Source organism: Mus musculus, chromosome 8 (genome assembly GCF_000001635.26).
Source record: "Mus musculus strain C57BL/6J chromosome 8, GRCm38.p6 C57BL/6J".
NCBI classification, from domain to species: domain Eukaryota; kingdom Metazoa; phylum Chordata; class Mammalia; order Rodentia; family Muridae; genus Mus; species Mus musculus.
This window is the reverse complement of record NC_000074.6, coordinates 86,207,523-86,213,605: the sequence shown is the minus strand read 5'-3', so window position 1 is coordinate 86,213,605 and position 6,083 is coordinate 86,207,523. Positions and strand designations below refer to the sequence as shown.

General features: G+C 40.9%; 2 long non-coding RNA genes across 4 annotated transcripts in view; one reads left to right on the top strand and one right to left on the bottom strand.

The window, feature by feature from the left end:
* Positions 1-238: 238 nt before the first annotated feature.
* Gm33632 overlaps positions 239-6,083 on the bottom strand; it is a 55,125-nt gene continuing 49,280 nt past the window's right edge. Inside the window, exon 4 of one of the 2 annotated variants that reach the window (XR_879042.2) lies at positions 239-2,243. This is a non-coding gene — a long non-coding RNA (predicted gene, 33632). The remainder of the gene's footprint in view (positions 2,244-6,083) is intronic. The other variant, XR_387858.2, reaches the window with a different exon arrangement.
* Gm33577 lies at positions 2,395-5,585 on the top strand. Of its 2 annotated transcripts, XR_879041.1 has the most exons (4): positions 2,395-2,640; positions 3,010-3,095; positions 4,369-4,521; positions 5,088-5,585. It is a non-coding gene; the product is annotated as a predicted gene, 33577 (long non-coding RNA). The 2 variants fall into 2 exon arrangements; XR_387857.1 differs by lacking the exons at positions 4,369-4,521; positions 5,088-5,585 and adding an exon at positions 3,825-4,088.

Here is a 6,083-nt window from a genome sequence, read left to right as displayed (position 1 = left end):
TGCGAGGGTTCCAGGGGAAGGAAGCAAGTGTAGGCATAGAGACAAAGTCTCCGCTGTGTCTTCCAGCTTGCTCAGTAACTCCAAGCAGCTCTGTATTGTGTTGGGTCAGGCTGGGCCAACAAGAAGCTAGTTAGTTATCCTGCAAGGAATGAGGCGGGACCTCAGGTGGCTCTTCGGGAGAGATCTCTTCCCAAGTGTTACAGCCCTTGGAACAAAAGACTCATAAGACTTCTAAGTAGTTTTCGCACACCTTTAATTCCCTGGATAGGATTTATATACAGTTTTGGGGGTGGTTCAGGGTTCAACAGCAGTTACCTCTCATCGGCTTGGACTGAGAGTTTGGGGGAAACCTTATTTGCATGTGGGAAGGCTTGGTGCTGCTCCTGTGTGACTGATAGCCACAAACCTCTCCTGTGGGGGCTGTGGGGTTGGTAACTTCAACAGGAGCCAGGGATCCAGGAGACATGGTCGAACACCTTACATCCCATGTAGGTGGAAATCACAACCCATTGGGTCTCCGAGTTTCCAGACCTATGCTCGACTGGAGACCAGGCTGTCTGTGTGCAGCCCACTGCCCCTCAGTGGCCAACTGATGCAGACAGCCCCTTCTTCTCCTACTCTCCTTATCCCCTGGGCTCTGTCTAATACAGACACAGCATATGAGATTGGCTTCCAGAGGACTTTGATTTCTGAGAAAATGAGCCACTGTACTGTGCTCATGAACCAAAGGAACAAATGCAAAATTTGGTGCTTAGTCCTATTCTCAACTTGTGACTGCTTCAGAAAATAGAGCATCATTTGGCATGTGTTTTATCAGTCTGTCTATCTATAGAAAGATACAATTCCCTTCAAAATGGTCTTAGAGGCAAAGGAGGCAAGGCATGGATCCCCCTTTCTAAGACTTCTGTCTGTATATGGGATATAGCCCATGTTCTCATTTCCCTGGCTAGCTGTTTGGCTTGAGTCATCACTGAGCAACAGTTTGACCTTCTAAGCCTCTGACTGTCCTCACTACCATTCTCTGCTGTTACTCATAGGATTTGATATCAGCTCTCCTCTGAACGCAAACTTGAAGATAATTCTTAAACATTTCTACAAGACCTCGCTACAGAATAAAGAGTCCTAGTTAATGAGAGGGAATATCAGTTTCACAAACAGAAATCTGAATTCTGAAATTCAACATAAAATATTCTCACTTGGTTTACTCTGAGTTATTTTCTTGGACCCCAAATCTTTTAAGCTTATGCAAAGTTGATTTGGAAGCTCTGGCCATTATCACTGGTCCAATGTTCTTCCCTCAGCCCTGGTCAGAAACCTTCCTCCCTATGTAGGTATAGGGTATAGGACCCAGGATAACCCAGTCTTATTATCTTTAACCTTCAAGACTATTGTGGGTGTTGAGAGGTACCTAGACCCAGGTTACAGAGTTTATGGGGTGTTGATGTTACTTTTGTCGTTGTTATCGTTGTTTGTTTGTTTGTTTGTTTGTTTGTTTTTCGAGACAGGCTTCTCTGTGTATCCCTGACTGTTCTGAGATCTTCCTGCCTCTGCCTCCTGAAAGTTGGGAGGGATTAAAGGTGTGCCACCACTGCCCAGCCATTTTTTTTCTTAAATGGAACCTGACATGGAAGACTTTCTTATTTCTTTACTAGAAGACAGAGAGATGGAATCACAGGGTTTCCATTAGGAAGGATCACAACATGCCATGTTGAGAAGGTACCCAAAAGAAGGGAGCCAAGACCAAAAAAGAAACAGAAGTGAGAAATGCCTGGAGACAATAGTGCCTTGCTACCATCAAATTTCTCCAGCCTCTGAATATTAATGTATCCTTGCAGTTCATCTTTATCTCAGGGATAGCCCAGTTGCTTACCAATAAATCCAATTCTTTGCTTAAAATGGCTGAAATTGAGTTTCTGTCACTTTTAATCAAAGAATTCAGGCAAATATAGGTGTCTATAAGGAGCAAAGCTTTTGCTCTGCCTTCATACACTTTGTTCTTCTCATCTCTTCTCTGTCCAGAAGAATGACTCTGCAGCAGAGGTGAAGCAGGACCTCACAATTACCCCGTGCACTCATTAGTTAAGTTGTACTTATGGAATGTATTTGGACTCTGATCTGTCCATCACTTCATCCTTCATGACATTTAGAGATTTTGTTTGGATGGTCTCACACGCCAGAACGCAAAGCTTCAGCTTAAACCAAGAGAAGTCAGTCCAACCAGTTTGCTCTGCTTGCTTTCATGTCTATAGCAGATAGAAGAAAAAACAAAGTGTTTCCATTTTGTTTTGTTTGATTCTGACTCAGTGTCAGGTGAGTAGAAAGCTTGGCTTTTCACCACCGACTCTCACGATCATTTATTTTCATAGAGTCCAGAGTCAGACAACTGAGTAATTATATAGCATGGAGTACCGAATTGCACTCGATAATTACATGGGAGCTTCAGTGTGGGGAATAAAGAGTTACCAAAATAACACATTGTTTCTGACAGAATGGGAGGAAAGTGTAGTTCTGATTCCAGCAGGAGCAGCTGCCTGCCATGAGCCTAAGGTCCAGCCTGCTACTGTGCGCACAGATGTGAAACAGCTCAAGACTCTAAGAAGCAGAGTCCTGTGGGTGGAACATGCCTTTCTCTGAGTAATAGTATGTGACTTCCTTATTTATTGTTATTATTACTATTACTGTTATTATTACTATTATTAGTTTAGTTTAGTTTTAATGTTGTTTACTCATTTGAGACATTTTATTTTGTTTTCTATTGTTATTTGGCTGGCTGGTTGCTTGGTTAATTGGTTAGCTGGTTGGGTTTCTGAGACAGGTCTCACTAGTTAGCCCAAACTGGCCTGGAACTCACTCAGTTTGGCCTCCAATTTGCTACAGTCCTCCTGCCTCTGCCTCCCAAGTGCCAAGATTGAAGAAATTAGTTCCTTTCTTACTTGAAATTTTTTTCTGTTACAAAAAAATGTGATTTGTATATGGCTGTCATTCTAACCTCTGACATGTTTTCTTCAGAGATACACAGGCCCTCATAACTACGTGTCCTGCTGTGTGTGGAGTGTGACTAGGTCCAAGATGAGTCAGTATTGGTCGCAATTCAGGTAAACCAACCCATTAATTTATGTGTTTTGTTTCAGGGATCTAATGAGTACACACACACAACTCACATATACACAGTTACACATACACACACACATACATACACAACCTGCACATAGTTTTACACACACACACACACACACACACGGTAGCATGATTATTTTCCCCTGGATATCTGAGAGCAGTCCCAGCCCTTTCTAACCTTGTATGTGATTAATCTACCCTGGGATAACACAACTATGGCTATGTATTAATCTTTCTTCTTGCAATCACCAGATGATGGATAACTGACTATGGATCAATTTTTATGTTTTTACAAGAAGGGGATATCTACAATACTGTAGTGTAGCCATCTACACCAAGCTGCAAGTTTCCTTTATTAGTGTGTCAATTCCACACATAGTACCAAAAGTAGACTTACAGAAAACTCTTCCAAAGATGATAGAGAATGTAGGTTAAAATAAATGGGTTATCTTAAGTTATGATTCTAGTCAGAGAGGAGCCTAGCTACACAGCCAAGGTATTTGTAAATAATTTTTAGTCTGAGTCTTGTTTCTGGAAGAATGAGGCTAGGAGAAAGAACTTGAACTAACTTCTACACTCTTCTGACCTCCATGAGAACTCAAACATACACACACATACCCACAAACATACGCATCATTTTAAAAAAGTAAATCTTAAAAACAAAACTTGATCATGCTATTTGTGATGGAGTTCTTTTTTTTTTCCAGAAGGATTCTTTAAAAACAAAAGTTAAGTACAAAATTTTATTAAAGCTGTGATGATAGATATAAATGCCAAGTATCTTCGTGTTAAATTTCCTTTTCATAGTGAGAGATTGGTTATAGGAGATATAATTCCAGTAAGCAGTAACATTCAAAATGTAGGTAAGCTTATCTGCATGTAATAAAATGTCTGTATTGTCTTAAGACAACACTAATAACTATTATCTTGCTTTTAAGATGAACTTTAACTTAGATTTATAGCATTAAGATAAAAATCATTGCCTCTCTACCTGTGCTCCCCACTTCCAAAAACAGGCTTTTCAAGGTTCTGATCCTGCTTGTCCAATTTAAATTTTTTGTAGGGAGGGGGGACATAGTGGCTTTTGTAGGTTAAGATTTTTTAAAACCTACTTTTAATAATGGGTTCCCAAATACTTTTACTCTCCCACCCCCCATCTAGCCCACCATCAGAAGGTAGGGGAGAAAAGATGGTAAATAGAAGGAGGGGTATGGTTTAGGACATTTCAGCCTCCATTGTCTGTCTGTCCAGGTCAGTAGTGTCAGGATAGCAAACAGCAGAGGTGACACAATCCAACATAAACAGCCAGGCCTCTGATGAATTGGCATGAATCAGCGGGATTGACCAGAATCAGCTGGAATGATGCCAGGAGTTCTCTGCAATACCTCTCTCAATGGAGCAAAGGTCAGTGAAGACTAGAGACCACCGAAGCATTGCAAGGCTAGCTATGCAAGCGTGTTATCACTGTCAGATGAGCCCTATTTATACTCTCTCCAAACATCATGTGTCCTCCCATGGGTCTTGCCTCAGCAAAAACAAACAAACACACACATGAGTCTGCATCACATGACACATTCAGAAACATCTACTTCGGGCTTCTGCTTTGGGTATGACCTCATCCTCAGGGACAGTGGCCCTCATCTGGGGACTCTGTTTTATAGAGTCTGCGGGGCTCTACTATTCCTAGAATGCAAAGACTGGGACGATGACTTAGCTTTATGCTTTCAGCCTTCCCTGAGTAGTTAATATGCTTAAAAATGAAAATGCCAAAAATTTTGTCCTGCTTCAATTACCTCATGAACCTGCATGAAACAAACTGAAAACTTTTAACAACAGCAGTTTCTACCTGCTTGTTATAACAGAACTTAAATTGGTCAACTTTTGAGAGTTTAAACGGAATTTTTATCTGCTACTGTTAATGTAGCAGTTTGAATAAAAGTGGCCTCTTACACATATATTTGCACATTTAGTCTCCAGTTGATGAACTGCTGCCTGTGGAAGAGGAAATAAAACTCACAGCTACTGTTCCCAGAACGAGGCACTGTCTGCTTCCCACCACGATGATAATGGACCAACCCTCTAAAACTGTGAGCAAGCCTCCGGTTAAATGCTTTTCCTGTTAAGAGTTGCCTCAGTCATGGGGTCTCCTCACAGCAACAGAACAGAAACTAAGACAGATCATTTTTTTTCACCTATGTTTGGAACTTAGCTATTTAAGACACGATATATATGTTTTCATGTGTGTCCCCATCTGCTTGTGATGACGTCAATACATCTCCTATATCAGACTAGTAGATCACACCCCACGATGTCACCTTGTGGTTTTAAGACAGTTAATTTACATAATATACCAACTGGGTCTTGCAGATTCTTCTGCAGCCATGAACCTTTAACACTGTGGCAAAAATAAGTGGCTCTTTCTTTTTGGATTTCTTCCTGACCACCCCAGATTCTTACAAAAACAAATAAACAGACAAGACCTATCTAAAAAGGCAATCATACTTTTTGTTGTTTTCTTTCTGTTGCTGTTTGTTTGTTTTCTTAAATCTTAACCCCCACCATTCAAGTCTCCTTGTGTGCCCTACATTTGCCTCTCAGCAAAATAAGTCCCCCTTGGCTAAGCTAACTGTAGCGTTGGGTTCAGCATGCTGCCCCAGTTCCCAGCAAGCTTTTGGGCTTTTGTTCTCGCCAGGGAGAATAACTCTAGAACTGAGCAGCGCATGCTCATGCGGCTTCCCAGCCACGAAAAACTTAGCTCTAATTACTAAGGTGACTTCCATCTTCTGAGCTTCTAATTGTTACCCTCTTTTTATTCCTTTTAATTTGTTTCACAAATGTATTCCCTTTAATCAGATCAAATTAAATGCCCAAATTAAAAAAAAATAACTTGGCCTTGTAATGTGCCACCAAGTATCTTAAGTAAACTGCTTTAAAAAATAATGACCAGTAACTGACAATTTAAACTT